Below are 16,795 nucleotides of genomic sequence, written 5' to 3' on the forward strand. Positions count from 1 at the left end.
AAATAGAAGTTCACCTACCAGTATTTTGGATTATTTATAATTAAGGTTTGTTTTCTATTGAAAATTAATTTTGAGTGAGATTTGTTTTTCTTTATGAGGGAATATTCTGTTTGAGTAGGCAAATAATTCTACTACTCGACTTCACTATCATAAGTGCTTCATGTTAGTCATATTTAAATAATAATATGTTTAATTAAAGTATGAATTATGTATTTTGATTAATAATTTATGTAATTTTATTAGATTGGGTCCTATTATGTGATCTAATCAATTAAGGCCCTATGAACTTAATGGGTAGAAGCTCATTCCTAGTTAATTAGGGTTTAATTAGAACCCTAATTGAACTAGTAACTTAAATTATGGTCCCCCATATACCAAAACAATATAAGCACTCAGTCTTTCTTGAATCCCATCTAGAGAAATCCCACTAAGGACATTTGGAGTTTTGGTTGAGGATGACCATAGTCATCCATCATCATCTTAAAGCTATCATCAATTTTGCAATGGAATCCGGTATGTTATTCTTGGCAATTTGACATGAATGATCCTAGGGTGTATCTATTCAATATAGATATAAAGAATTTATGCTAACAATTGGTATCAGAGCCTGAATTTCATATTGGATTGTTGGTTTAAATTTATTTTCCATTGTTTTTTTTTTTTAATTTTGGTTTCAGTAAAGAACTTATAGAATCTTTAATTCTTTAAATCTTGGTTTCATCGGCGGGATAAAGTAATTTTGGTTTAAAGAATTCAAAGATTTTAAGTATTTTTTTATTTTGTCGGCTGTGCGTGCGTGGGTTTCACAACAATTGTCGCCTGCCAATAGCTTTTTTAATTCAAGGAATTTGGTGGTCTGAAAGTTTTTTTTAATTAATTGTTCTTGCCGACTTCAGAAGTCCAAGTGATTTCTTGTTTCCTCACTGCAACTCAATGTTATAACTATTTTGCTTTCAGTATGGTTTTGGTGACCACTACTTGATCTGAAGCTAAAATTATGTATTTTCTTTTAATAATTAGTTTGATTTATTGCATCCACTTGCAATTTAATGGGTATCTGAATAATCATTTGTAGATCTAATTTAAATTAGCATATTGATGATTTAAGGTTAAATTTGATTAATCATGTTGGGGATTTAAGTTTAATTGATCATGTTGTGGATTAAGTTTAAATATGATTGATTATTTGACGATATTCACATGTTTGTGTTGCTTTAGTTATATTATGTGTATGCAATTATTAAGTGAATATTAGAAAAGACTATTTGGTGTCTTCCTCTTTTATTTTTATACAATAATATTATTATATTATTGTATCTTATATTTTAGATTGAGTTGGTCAAAATAATATGTTACCAAAGTAGCCTGATATCTAGATTAATTTAATTCTAAAATATAAGATGTGCATATTCATGAATTTATGCGGATAATTATCGGCCCAAAGGAAGATAATTATTCAGCCAAATTGTGGGTATGCATGTGGCAATGAGTATGTGACAATTATAAGAATTGCTCATGTGAAAAATAGTCGGTCCAAAGAAAGGCGATTTTTTGAGTTAATTGTTAGTACTTTGATTATTACGTTGAGTGTACCATTTACCGTTGGTGTTTTTGCCCAAAGACAAAACATCAATGTTGTGTTAGGTATCTTGTTAAAGGGGCCCACCACATATGTGAAATTATTTTGTTATATTTTAATTGTGAGCATATGTTTTGTTGTTTATTGTGAGTTCAATCCCTAAGTTGAATGGATCGAATTTCAAGATTTGGAAAGAGAGCCTAGAGATACTTCTTGGGTGTATGGATTTGGACCTTGCATTAAGGACCGATAAACCTACTTCTACTGAGGAACAACCAAATATGGCTAATATAGAGAAGTGGGAACGGTCAAATCGTATGTGTCTGATGACCATTAGGCACTCAATTTCGAAGTCTTTTCGGGGCTCTATCACAGAAAGTGAAAATGCCAATAAGTTTCTTGCTTAAATTGAGAAATATTTTGCTAAAAATAAGAAAGGGGAATCAAGTAGTCTTTTTTACTTAACTTCTATGAGGTATAAGAGCAATGGAAACATAAGGGAGTACATTATGGAAATGTCCAATCTCACAGGTAAATTAAAGGCACTTGATATCGAGATAAATGAAAATTTACTCGTGCATCTGGTACTTATCTCTCTTCCTGCACAATTCACTCAGTTTAAGATAAGCTATAATACTCAGAATGATAAATGGAGTATTAATGAGTTTATCTCACAATGTGTGCAAAAAGAAGATAGGATTAAGAGAGAAATGACAGAAAGTACTCATTTGGCAACATGCTCTCGTGATAAAAAGAAAAGAAAAATTGTGGATGCTGCAGAAAGGACATCTCACCAGAATAAAAACAAGAAACAAGCTACTGAAAATCCTTGTTTTTTCTGCAAAAGGAAAGGTCACTTCAAGAAAAATTGTCCCAAATACGCCAAATGGCGTGTAAAAAAGGGTAAACTTCTTACTTTGGTTTTTTTTGAAGTTAATTTAGCTTCTGTACCTACAGATACTTGGTGGGTAGATTCTGGTGCTACTACTCACATAAGTATATTAATGCAGGGTTGTTTGTGGAGCCGGCCGCCAAGTGATACTGAAAGATTCATCTATGTGGGCGATGGCAAAGCAGTTCCAATTGAAGCTATTGGAAATTTTAGACTACTTTTAAAAACTAGTTGTTATTTGGATCTGAATGAGAATTTGTTGTACCGTCATTTAGACGAAATTTAGTTTCTATTTTTCGTTTGGACAGATTTGGTTTTTCTTGTTCTTTTAGAAATAATAGAGTTAGTCTTTTTCAAGATTCTAAGCTTATTGGTACCGACTCTTTAATTGATAATCTATATATGCTTGATTCTTTTGCTTCATTTAACAAGATCCTGTTATCTAATTCATGTGGTACAAAGCATAAATTAAATGAGAATTCCACTATGTTATGGCACAAGCGTTTAGGTCACATCTGTAAATAGAGAATTCAGAGACTTGTGTCAGATGGAATTCTTGATTCCCTTGATTTAAGTAACTTCAACGTTTGTGTGGAAAGTATTAAGGGAAAACAGACAAACATAAGAAAATTAGGTGCCAACAGATGCTCAAACGTCTTAGAACTAATACATACAGACATTTGTGGTCCATTCCCTACAGTCTCTTGGAATGGACAACAATATTTTATTACGTTCATAGACGACTATTCAAGATATGGGTACCTATATTTAATTCATGAGAAGTCTAAATCCTTGGACGTTTTCAAGTCTTTCAAAGTTGAAGTCGAACTTCAACTTGGAAAGAAAATTAAGGCTGTCAAATCTGATCGTGGTAGTGAATATTAAGGTAGATATGATGGATTAGGTGAACAGCGTCCAGGGCCCTTTGTCAAATACCTAGAGGAATATGGAATCGTCCTGCAATACACTATGCCAGGAAAACCCAGTATGAATGGTGTAGCGGAGAGGCGAAATAGAACACTTAAGGATATGGTAAGAAGTATGATTAGTCATTGTTCTCTACCAGAATCCCTCTGGGGTGAGACTGCAGCATATATCCTTAATAGGGTACCTAGTAAAGCAGTAGTTAAAACCCCTTATGAGCTATAGATAGGAAAGAAGCCTAGTATTAGGCATCTTCACATCTGGGGTTGTCCAGCTGAGGCTAGGCCTTATAGGCCCAATGAAAGAAAATTGGACTCGATAACTATTAGTTGCTATTTTGTTGGGTATTCTGAGCACTCCTGGAGTTTCAAGTTTTATGATCCCACTTCTAAATCATTGTTTGAGACAGGAAATTAGATTCCTTGAGGATGTTGAGTTTGAGGGGAAGATAATATAAGGAAAGTTGTCTTTGAAGAGGAATTGGTTTCTTTTCCTCATGTGATTATAAATGATGTTCAGGCTTCAATTCCTGACTTCATTATTGAACCAATTATAGAACAAGACAACATTGAAGTCCCCGTGTTAAACCTGAAGTTCAAATTCAACAACCTCAAGAAGTGCCATTAAGAAGATCTACTAGAGAGAGAAGAAGTGCAATTCTAGATGATTATATTGTGTTTCTTCAAGAACATCAGGATGATGTGGGTGTAATGGAAGATGATCCAATCAACTTCCAACAAGCTTTACAAAGTTCTAACTCTCAAAAGTAGATAAGTGTTATGGAAGAGGAAAAAAAATCCATGAAAGACAATAACGTTTGGGAACTTGTCAAACTACCATCAGGAGTGAAACCCATAGGTTGTAAATGGATATTTAAAACCAAAAGGGATTCACATGGCAATATCAAAAGATATAAAGCTCGTCTTATTGCAAAGGGTTTTACTCAAAAGGAAGACATTGATTACAAAGAGACTTTCTCTCCGGTTTCATCAAAAGATTCTTTTAGGGTAATCATGGCACTAGTAGCTCACTTTGATTTAGAGCTACACCAGATGGATGTAAAAACTGCGTTTCTCAATGGGAACATTAATGAGACGATTTATATGGTGCAACCAGAAAACTTTGTATCTGGTAATTCAAAGTCTATGGTGTGCAAATTAAAGAAATCCATCTACGGTCTCAAGCAAGCCTCTCGTCAATGGTATCACAAATTCCATGAAGTGATAACCTCATTTTGTTTTGAGGTGAACATTGCGGAAGATTGTGTATATCACAAGTTCAGTGGGAGAGAATCAATCTTTCTGGTGTTATATGTCGATGACATACTCATAGCTAGTAATGATGTAGGTTTATTGCATGACACTAAGAGATTTCTCAAAAGAAATTTTGAGATGAAGGATCTTGGTGATGCTTCTTTTGTATTAGGAATTGAAATATTGCGAGATCGTTCTCAAGGTATTTTGAGATTGTCACAAAAGAACTATATTGAAAAGATCTTGAGTATATTTGGCATGAAGGATTGTGTGCCGAGAGATACCCCAATCGCTAAAGGTGATAAATTTTATTTAGGTCAATGCCCCAAGACCACACTCGAGACTAAGTAGATGCAGAAGGTTCCCTATGCATCAGTCATTGGAAGTCTAATGTATGCCCAAGTATGTACGCGTCCAGATATTGCGTTCATAGTTGGAGTGTTAGGCAGATATTTGAGTAACCCGGGGATGGATCATTGGAAAGCAGCCAAACGGGTTATGAGGTATTTACAGAGAACAAAAGATTATATGCTCACTTATCGGAGATCAGAAGTTTTGGAGATCATTGGGTATTCTGATTCTAATTATGTTGGATGTCAAGACACTTTGCGATCCACTTCAGGCTATATCTTCATGTTGGCTGGAGGAGCTGTATCCTGGAAAAGTGTTAAACAAACACTTATGGCTTCTTCTACCATGGCTGCGGAGTTTATAGCATGTTATGAGGCATCCAATCATGGAATATGGTTGCGAAATTTTGTCACTGGGCTGCGGATAGTGGTTGGCATAGAAAGACCACTAAAATTATTTTGTGACAATAAGTCGGTTGTGATGTATTCCAACAACAACAGAAGCAATATGAAGTCAAATCATGTAGACGTAAAGTTTCTGGTTGTTAAAGAAAGAGTTCATAATGGTCAAATTTCGATAGAACACATAGGAACAAACTCTATGGTGGCAGATCCATTGACTAAAGGTTTACCACCTAAAGTTTTTCATGAGCATGTTGCTCACATGGGTGTTAGTCACTTTTCTGATTCCATGGTTTAGTGGGAGTTTGTTATTGAGGATGTTCTTTGACCTTATTTTGTTTATTTTCTATATAGAATAAAGTTGATGGTTTATGTTTTATTATTTGAACTTGTTTATGATGCATGCAGTTTAGCATAAAGTTTTTTTTAGAATGATCTTATTAAGGAATTTGGACCAGTTGGAAACAGGCATGATCTAGATCACTTTGCATGTAGTTTCTATGCTATCCATCCATACTTGATCTATGTCATTGAATGTATTGGAATTGGTGATCAAGGAAGGTTTAGTTACAAGGGTAGTGACGAAAGCCACCTTGATTCCGTGCTAATACAGGAGATGGACCAGATTGAATTAAAAGGAAATTCTATTATTGAAATAATATGCGCGCTTAAGGTTTATGTGATTTAATTATATTAGGTAAGACATAGCCCAAGTGGGAGATTGTTAGACATATTTAAATAATAATATGTTTAATTAAAGTATGAGCTATGTATGTGGATTAATAATTTATCACATTGGGTTATTTTATTAGATTGGGCCCTATTATGTGATCTAATTAATTAAGGTCCTAGATTCCTAATTGAGTATGGATTTAATGGATAAAAGCCCATTCTTAGTTAATTAGGGTTTAATGAGAACCCTAATTGAACTAGTATATAAAGAGACCTTAGGCTATGGTCCCCATATACCAAAACAATATAAACAATCAGTTTTTCTTGAATCCCATCTAGAGAGATCCCACTAAGAGCATTCGGAGTTTTGGTTGAGGAAGACCATAGTCATCCATCATCATCTTGAAGCTATCATCAATTTTGCAATGGAATCTAGTATATTATTCTTGACAATTTGACATGAATGATACTAGAGTTTATCTATTCAATATAGATATAAAGAATTTATGCTAACACGTAATTAATTTGTTTGGTTTGTTGATTTGTTGATGAAATGATTATACTCTAGATTCACTCTTTTTAATTATAGTTGATTTAACTCTTACTTTATCATAAATTATCTCTTAAATCGAAAAAGTTTATAAATATTAAAAGTTTGCCTTTTTAAAATTGATATGTTTGGCTGCAATAATGTTAAGGAGTGTTTTCAACTATTTATTATTATTTTTTTAAGGAAAATGAGTAGTAGTTCTACATTCTAAAAATAGATTATGAAAAAACGTAAATGAATTTAGTTTCATAAACATCGTTTTTCATCGTTTTTAGTTTTCCGTTTTTATTAATTTATAAAATGATTTTCCTTTCAATATTTTAATTATGATTTTTAACTTTTTAAAGAAAATATACTTGAATTTTTTATCAAATTCTAAAAAAAAAAAATATTTTTTTTTGGAAACTTTTAATTCTTTTATTTAGTTTGCAAAAATGTAGTTTGATTTTTACCTCATTGATAAGGAGCAAAAATCTACAAATTTGTGAATAGAAATATAGTAGATGTGTAAATTTAATTTTCAAAATTTAAGGCATTGTTGGATAGGTATTTGTACTCCATTTGGTAATAATTTTGTTTTTATTTTTATTTTTAAAAATTAAACTTATAGACATTACTTCCACTCCAAATTTCCTTCTTTGATGTCTACTTTTTACCAATGGTTTAAAAAATTAGCCAAAATTTGAGAACTAAAAAAAGTTGTTTTCAAAAAGTTGTTTTGTTTTTTAAATTTAGTTAAGAATTCAACCATTGTACTTAAGAATGATGCAAATTATTGTAAGAAATGTGAATGAAATAGACTTAATTTTCAAAAATTAAAAAAAATAAAATAAAATGGTTACTTGATGGGGTCTTCGTTTTTTATTTTTTATTTTTAAAAATTAAGCCTATGAACGGTTCTACCACCTCTAAATTTCTTACTTTTTATCTATTTTTTATCATGTTTTCAAAAATTAGGCCAAATTTTGAAAATTAAAAAAAATAGTTTTTGTTTTTGGAATCGGGCTAAAAATTCAACTCTTGTATTAAAAAAAATGCAAATGATTATATGAAAAGATAAAAAAAAAATAATAAAAAAAAAAACTTAATTTTCAAAAATCAAAAAACAAAAAACCAACCTAAATTACTAGCGTATGGGAGCGTTAACTATTTTTTTTTCTGGATTTTTGTTAAAATCTTTTCAAATACAGCCTTATTCATTAGTCACATTAGATTGATCAATTATTGAAACTTAATCAAAAGATTTAACTTTATTTATTCAATAATTGATTGGCTTTATTCATAATAAAAACAACGAAAACTTAATTTAGTTCACCTAATTCTAAACTGGATATTTATTTCATCTATGAAAATTTAAAAGATATATTATTTAAGCTCCATTTGATAATTATTTATATCCCATTTGGTAACTATTTAGTTTTTTTGTTTTGAAATTTAAGCCTATTTATAACACATTTCTTACAATGATTTGTCTTTTTTTAATACAATGATTGAATTCTTAGTCAAATTCTAAAAACAAAAATTATGGTTTGAAAGCTTTTTCAAATTTTGGCTTGGTTTTTTAAATCATTGGTAAAAAATAGATAATAAATAAGAAACTTGGAAGTAAAAGTAGTATCCATAGACTTAATTTTCAAAAATAAAAAAAAAAAAAAAAATCAAAATGGTTAACAAACAGGGCCTTAGTTATTTTTAGTTTTTTTGTTTTTAAAAATTAAGCTTATTTTATCTTAATTTCTTATTATCATTTTCATTTTTATTGGATAAAAGAATTAGTTCAATTTTTAGTTAAATTTCAAAAAAAACAAAAAAAATGTTCTTAAAAGTTTTCAAATTTGGGCTTGATTTTTTTAGAACATTAACATAAAATATATAACAAAACAAGAAATTTACACCCTATTTGATAACGATTTGGTTTTCTAGTTTTTGTTTTTGAAAATTAAGTACATATTACTTTCAACTCCAAATCTTTCTTTGTTATCTACTTTTTATCAATAGTTTAAAAAATCAAGTCAAATTTTGAAAACTAAAAAATAAGTAGTTTTAAAAACTTGTTTTTCTTTTTTGAATTTGGCTAAGAATTCGACAATTGTACTTAAAGAAAATGCAAATTATTGTAAGAAATGAGGTATTGGAAGAGATGATTTTAGTCTTACTTTTGAAAAACTAAAATCTAAAAAACTATAAGGTTATCATACTAGACTTTAGTTATTAAAGTTTGAAAAAGAAATCACCATGGTAAGAAAAAAGGACTCTCCTGGCATTAGAAACACCCGCTGGGAGTTTAATAGTCGAGAGTTACTCTTACTCTCGACGTCATATAGGACCTTCAGGAGTTAGGCTAAATCTCTCGATGCCATGTTGTTAGGCGTCAGGTATTCGTGTTAACTCTCGACGAGATAATTTACTTGTTGAGAGTTAGAATAAACTCCCTACGAGTCCAATAGACCGTCAGGAGATGAGGTTTAAAATCCCAGATCTGAAATGAATTTTCGAATATGAAATCGACAAACCATTGAGCTAGAGCTTTTCCTCTCCAACTCTCTGTCTCCTCTCTTCAACGTTTCTTTGTCTCTCTCCATCTCCTCTCTTTGAAACATATTTTTGTTAATCATTTGATATTTTTTGTTTGTCAAGCATTGCAGTCATTGAGGTTCTCTTTCTTTTAGACTAATTTTTTCTATGTCAAGTATTCTGTATTTCTCCATCAAAAGCTTATAAGGCCATTGACGGATCTCATTTCTCTATTTGCAGCTCTAGACTTGTTGCTGCAGTCATAACTTAAATTGGAGAGGAACACATGGCTGCCCTGGGTGGCTCTTTGGAAAGCATTGCAACGGCAAAGGTTGGAATAATTAAACGTGGTTGTCCGTTTGGTTGTTTTCTTGATGTAATTTCGATGCTGTTTGACTTTGTTCAGCCTTTGATATTCATTATCAACACATTAGTTAGTTTTTCCTTTTATGAGTTCATATGACCTACAATAGTTAATTAAACATGTTGTTGTTGTGTGTTTGTGGAGGAGTTGGTATGAAATGATAATTATTTGGGCTTGTTTAGTGTCCTAGAATTATTTGTAGGAAGTGACTTGAATCGTTACTAAGTGTAAATTTGTTGCTTTTGTGTGTTTTTTGAGGGGCCGACGTGAAATGTTAATAATTTGGCCTTGTATTGTTTGTAGGAAGTGGATTGAATTGTTACTAAGTGTATATTTGTTGTTTTTGTGTGTTTTGTGAGTGTTGGATGTGAAATGTTGATGACTTGGGCTTGTTTGGCGTCTTAGAATTATTTGTAGGAAGTGACTTGAATCGTTATAAATGTAAATTTGTTGTTTTTGTGTGCTTTTTGAGGGGTGGATGTGAAATGTTACTAAATGTAAGTTTGTGATTTTTGTGTTTTGAGACGTGTTAAAATTATGGACTAATTGGAAGTTGTGTTTGAGATTAGTTTTCAATGTTTGGTTTTGAGTAATTCATAAGTTTAATCTTAATTGTTGATAAACTTTAATATTATAGGTAAATTATTTGTTTTGGAGTTGGCTTTTGGAGTTACAAGCTACATGTCAACACACTTCTCTTATACTCTCTATACATGTAAACATTAATTATTCTCTAGTTATACTTCTCTCTCTTATTTATAACAACAATATCATCGACAATTTTGGTTGATTTCTTAACGTATGTGAGAAGTTTTCCTTTGCTCAATTATTATTGTTTTTTGTTCTAAATTTTAGATTATGATGATCAAAATTAAAATTAATTAACTTAATCATGAATATTATTAAAAAAAAAAAAATTAAGAAACACAATCGGAGATAGTCTATCTCTAGACGGTTAAACACGTCATCGAGAGATTAATGAACACTGAAGGTGGGTTTTGGGTCCAATGAACTCTTGACGTCGGTCAACATATCGTGCAAACTCCCGACCTTGTGTCTACCAGTGTCGGGAGTGAGTCTCCCAACGAGGATTGACATCATCGAAAAATGATCTCCCGACGTGTTTTCAACTATTTTCTTAGGATTTTAGGCATCAAGAGAGTATCTTTTTTTGTAGTGAACTTTAAAAGTTGTAGAGTTATTTTGATATCATAAATTACTTACAATTTAATAAAGTATGATAATTTAAGAGTAATATTTACCGCACCCTCAAATCACATGAAAAAAATAAAAATTAAATATATTAAAAAATCATATGTATATCATGTGACAACCTATGATTCGATTATTGAGCGCATTGCACAAAGATAGGTATAATTCTGAGTTGTAAACATATTTTTTATAATTTAATATCATTTGCATTATGAGATCGTTGACATTTCACTTCTTTTCCTCTTTCTTATTTTTCTCTCCAGAAAATTAATATTTGATTCGTGAAATTTGAAATTTATGTCTATTTGGTCGTTGAAGTTCCAAAACAAGCACTCACGTTTACAAATTGCTTCGAAATTGTTGTGACGTACCTTAATGAAAAATATCAGTGGTCTCTAAATTTTTAGTTGTTTTATTATGTGATTTTAGGTTTCATAATTTTATATTTTTACATCTAAAGTGTTGAGTTTAATTTTTATTTGGTCCATAAATTTCAAAGCGTTACATTTTTACCATTAAGTGTTGAATTTAGTTTTCATCTTGGTCTCTAAGTATCTATATTTTATAATTTTACTCTCTAGTTTTTCAACTTTCAATTGATTAATTCAAAACAATTATGATGTGAATTTTTTTATATTATTAATTTTAATGGTGATAGAAATTAAAATAATTAATAAGTATTAACACCAATGACTAAAAGTAAGTATTTAGTGAAAAATCCAAATTAAAAGTTTAAATCTTTAAATCTTAAGAACCAAATTGAAACAAAACTGAAATTAGATTAACCTAACACTTAATGACACAAGTTGCACACAATATTGTAACAAAATGAATTACAATTGTACATAATAAATAATAACTAGGGATAAAGAAACACAAAAATTAATAACCCAATTTAGTGCAGTATCACCTATAAGTACAGTGGCGGTACATTACATCTAAAAGAAATAAACTTTACTAGTAAATAATTAAGGGATTATAAAATAGTATTTTTTTTTTTTTTTTTGTTAAACACTTTCTATAATAGCTCACGTAAAGCTAACCCCTTAAATGAAAATAGTGTTGCTCCCTATGTTATGAGAATCTCTCTCAGTTATTGTTAATGATCTTTCATTATCTTATATGATGAGATGACTACTTCAAACAACTTAACATGTGAGAATTACTGAGAATAGTTGAATATTGATATAAGTAATAAGCTTAACTAAGAAAACAATATAATTTAAATATAGGATATCAATTCTTTAATCTGAAAAAAGATGTTTAATGATTTTTCCACAAGTAATAGAACATAGGTTAAAAATCGTTTTTTGTCCTGAACTTTAATAAATTATGATCGAGTTTTTATATTTTTCAATTTGTAAAGGTCTAATCCCTATCATAAAAAAATCCTATTAAAATATAATAAAATTTTCTAAACATAGGAAATTGGTAAACGGCTTAAGGGTCAAGTTTTATAAATCATAAATATTAAATTATTACATAATCAAAATTGATCATCAAGCTCGATGAAATTTTTTACGATAGACACTAAATTATTACAAATTTAAAAATAAAAAAAGCTAAATTGTTACATGTTGAACTTAATAATTACTACAAACTTTAAAATATATAGAGTAAAACTAAATCGTTATTTTTATAAAGATCTAAATTAATTCTTAATCTAAAATATACATAACAATTTTTTTTATTGTGAAAAAAAAAAAAAAAAAAAAAAAAGAGGTGATGTAAGGTATAATAGCAATTGGGTTGGAAGTCGAAGCTGAGGCGAGAAAAGTGGGCCAGGCCCAATCAAATCCTTTTCAGAGAAAAAGAGACGCGGCTTCTGACAGCCACACGAATTAGAGGAAAAAAAAAAAAAAAGAAGAAGCAAAAGAAAAAAGGGAAAGTTAGATGCACGCGAAAAACAAAAACCAATCAAATCACAGATGCTTCCATCGTCATCTCGTTTACCTTACATACAACATTATACCATTTTGCATTAAAAGGGGAAAATTAAATACATTCAACCATTTTTTTCTTTTTCTTTTTTCTTTACTTCAAAAATTAAATTAAATCGCCTATTGTTTTTAATCAGAAGATTATTATTATTATTATTTCTTTTTAAATGCTCATCTTCACTTAACATATCGATTATTGATAATTTAACATCTCAATTAGTCGTCTGCCCAATAAATAACTTTGACTTTGACTAAATTGGAAAAAAAAATGATCTAAATACTAATGTGATGGAATCAAATATTTTAAAATGTGGGCCAAGATGATGTTATTTGTCAATTTATACACACACTATCTTTTGAGGTTTTTTTTTTTTTACTAGTTTACCTTTATTTTTAAAATGTTACATTTTTAGTCCTTAATTTTTTTTAAAAAAAAAAATTCATTTGGTTCTATGTTTCAAGATATTACAATTTTACTATTGAAAATTGAGTTTTATTTCAATTTAGACTTAGATTTCAAGATTTACAATTTAAATCTCGATTTTACGCTAAATGCTCATCTTTTTAGTATTTGGTTTTAATGTCTATTAGTTAATTTAAAATAATAATGAATTGAAACTTTAAAATTAATTTAAATAGTGCTGAAAAAGTAATGAAGCTTGATTAATTATAATTATTTAGTTATTTTAAATTAATTAATAAAAATTAAAACCAAAAACTAAAAGTGAATGTTTAATGAAAAAACGAGGTTAATAATGTAAATCTTAAAACTTATAGGCCAAATTAAAATAAAACTCAAATCTTAAGGCTAAAATTGTAACATTTTGAAACATAGTAAGTAGGAATCCAAACTCAAAACTTAAGGGTTAAAAGTGTAAACATTTTGAAAATTTATGGATCAAATTAAAACTAGACATAAAACTTAAGGACTAAAAAGATGTTTTTTTTGGGCAAATATCAATTAATATCTTTGAACTTTAGAGGTTGTATCGATTTAAATCCTGAACTAATAATTGTATCCATTTAAACCTTGAAATTTTGGGGTTTTATTAATTTGAACCCTAAACTAACAATTGTGTCAATTAAAATCTTGAACTTTCACTACAAGAAAAATGAGCTCTTCTGACGCCTAAATCGATCGTCGGGAGCTCAGTCGTCGGAAGATAGAGTGTCTCCTAACGAAGTAAACCACAGAACTCCTGACACCGTAAAGAACCGTATATAAGGCAGTTGGGGGAACTCCCGACGCCCTATACATGCGTCAAGAGTTCCTCGACTAACTCCCGATGGATTTTTCCCGACCAAACTCCCGACGACCCATTATTCGTCGGGAGAGGCTCTCCCGACGCATTTTCCACCATTTCCAGGAGAATTGTGACGTCGGGAGAAGTTCGATTTCTTGTAGTGTTCCATAAGTATATTAATTTAAACTTTAAGCTTTCATGAGTATATAAATTTAAACCTTGAATTTTCATAAGTGTATCCAAATAAGACATAATAGAGGGTTTAGATTGATATACTTATATAAGTTCTAAGGTTTAAACTAATACACTTATGAAAGTTCAGGGTTTAAATTTATACACTTAATAGTTTGGGTTTAAATTGATATATTTATGAAAGTTCATGGTTTAAATTAATGTAATTATTAGTTTAGAGTTTAAATTAATATACTCCTAAAATTCAGGGTATAAATTGAAATTTGACCCTACTTTTTTTCCCATTATTTTATTGTAAGCGGTTGCTTACTTCTTCTTCTCCCTAGTTGTTAGCGGCTAACATTTTAGGTCATCTGTTTTCAAATTTATAATAATTTAGTTCCTATACTTTGAAATGTGTAATAATTTAGTGTTTGTATCATGAAAAAATCCTTCAAAATTAACTATAGAAGCTTTTTTTTAATATAACTGAGGTAGGAGGATCTGAACCATATAACTTATAAATAACTAATACACTCGTATATTAGTCGAGCTATGCTCACTTTGGCAAGTGTCAAACTTTTATTATATATGTAACGACTTAGCTTTTATATTTTATTAAAAAGATTGATTCCTAATCACTTTATCGATTTATGTATAATAAATTTCATTAAATTATTTCTTTAAACAAATTACAAAGGTAGAGTAATCCGTAGACATACCCATATATCTCAATTAGATTAGTATATTCTTAAATTTCATTAAATTATAATAATATTTTTTTCACAATAAGCATTAAATAATTACGAATTGATCGGGTATAAAGGATAAATTTTTACAAAATTAAAAATACAACTAAATTTTAGATATTAAATTGTAACTTTGTGGATTAACCTAGATTAAATATACCTAATTATACAATAAACATAGATAAATGAAATAGGTAATACTTTATGAAATGTATAGATGGGAGTGGGAAACGCCAAGATGAAATTACAAGATAGACTCTATGTTGATCTTCATGCGCGAGGGATAATAGCTTAGTCTTTATAATCTTATATTTGTATTAGTTTAGTTGTCTTTGAACTTTAGTATGAACAATGGGATATCTAATCAATAAATTAAGTGAATTTTCATTATGTATAACAAATTAATCTTTATAATTTATAAATAGATTTAGTCTTTATGTAAGAAATTTTTAAATTTTAACCATATTTTTTATAATAACTAGAGATTAAATTGTTAAAAGATTGAAAGTTACTAATTGATCTAATGTTTAGAGACTAAATTGTTATAAATTAAGAGTACAAAAACTAAATACTTACCAACAAAAAAATATAGATTTAAAATTATTACTTCTACCAAAAGTTGAAAGACAAAGCTAAATTGCGTTTAGGTTCGGCCTTAATACTTTTTGGTAGTCTAATAAATTTTCATGAAATTGAAAAAATATTTTTAATTTAGTCTTTGAATTTTAGTTTGTCATAATTTGATCTTATACTTTTGAATTTGTAATAATTTAATCTCTAAATTTTATCGTGTAGTTTTGTAGTCCCTTTACATTTAATTTGTAACAATTTAATCCATACCATGAACAACTATATCAAATTCTATTATCAATAACTTAATTATCTTTGTAGTTTGGTTTCAAGTAGGTTTATTGTTTAACAGGTAAAAAAAGTTCATTAAATCTAGTAATAATTTTCATAAAAGAACTAAATCGTTATAAAATTTAAAATTATAAAAACTATAAAGTATTAATATTGAAGTTGAAGGGATGAATTATTACGAAATTAAAAGTTTAGGTGATTAAATATCTCTACAAAGAAAAATTCAAGAATACCATTGTTACCTTGATAGAAATTCGTAGATCAAAAGAATTTTTTTTTAATATACCATACCTTGAATTTTACCTTTTATATAAAAAGTAGATTATTCTTTTCAAAAGTTACAATATTATTTGAAATTTTGAAATTACTGTACCCTATATAACACCTATCATAAAATATTTAACAATGTCTCAAACCAAAGAATCCATTATTCTTCCTACACATTTAACAAACAGTACACAACTCAGAATTGTTATAAGTAAAATAAGACACCTCATTCATCGGTATTTTATCCAATACAATAAAGCCAGAAGAAAACATTTGAAAAAAAATAAAATAATTAAAATGGACAAGTGTACCCTAATTCCCCAAAAATTCACACGTGTCGATTTTCATTTGAGGATTATAATAATGATATTCATGGATTGGGTTGGATTAAATTCCATTGAAAGACTCTTTAGATACAATCCAATTGTTTGAATTGTAAATTTCTTCAACCCAAATAACTTTTATTAAAAAATGAACTCAACCGAACCCAGGGTTGGATTAGTTGGATCATTTATTTAATTTTTTTAAAAAGAGTAAAATATAAATATATAAAAATCTGCTTTAATTATTTTTTATATTGAATTATGATTAACAGCTCAATTTCAATTATAATTTATATAAAAGGAAAACTGTTTTTAAGAATTTTAAAAAATAAATTATTGAAAAATAATGAAATTAAATAAAACCAAAATCAATATAGATATAAATAATTGTATTATATATAACATATTTTAAAATTAATAATAAGTTCGGGCTAATTCAAATTAGTTTAAAATATGTTAGGCGAATCTATGAATCAACTCAACTTATAAAATTTTTATTTATTTAAACTCAACCTAACTTAAATGAGT

At 28.9% G+C, this 16,795-nt stretch overlaps 1 long non-coding RNA gene and 1 pseudogene across 2 annotated transcripts; both read left to right on the forward strand.

Moving 5' to 3' along the window:
- The first annotated feature begins 1,049 nt into the window (after positions 1–1,049).
- On the forward strand, positions 1,050–2,828 carry LOC150033032 (uncharacterized; annotated as a pseudogene). Its single transcript, XR_016523872.1, has 3 exons — positions 1,050–1,053; positions 1,706–2,482; positions 2,590–2,828. The product of XR_016523872.1 is annotated as an uncharacterized LOC150033032 (transcript).
- A 5,714-nt stretch (positions 2,829–8,542) lies between these two features.
- Positions 8,543–9,675, forward strand: LOC150033033 (uncharacterized). Its single transcript, XR_016524145.1, has 2 exons — positions 8,543–9,275; positions 9,377–9,675. It is a non-coding gene; the product is annotated as an uncharacterized LOC150033033 (long non-coding RNA).
- The last annotated feature ends 7,120 nt before the right edge of the window (positions 9,676–16,795 follow it).

The sequence above is a fragment of the Benincasa hispida genome, chromosome 10 (genome assembly GCF_027475165.1).
Source record: "Benincasa hispida cultivar pf3 chromosome 10, pf3_genome.v1.1, whole genome shotgun sequence".
NCBI lineage: Eukaryota > Viridiplantae > Streptophyta > Magnoliopsida > Cucurbitales > Cucurbitaceae > Benincasa > Benincasa hispida.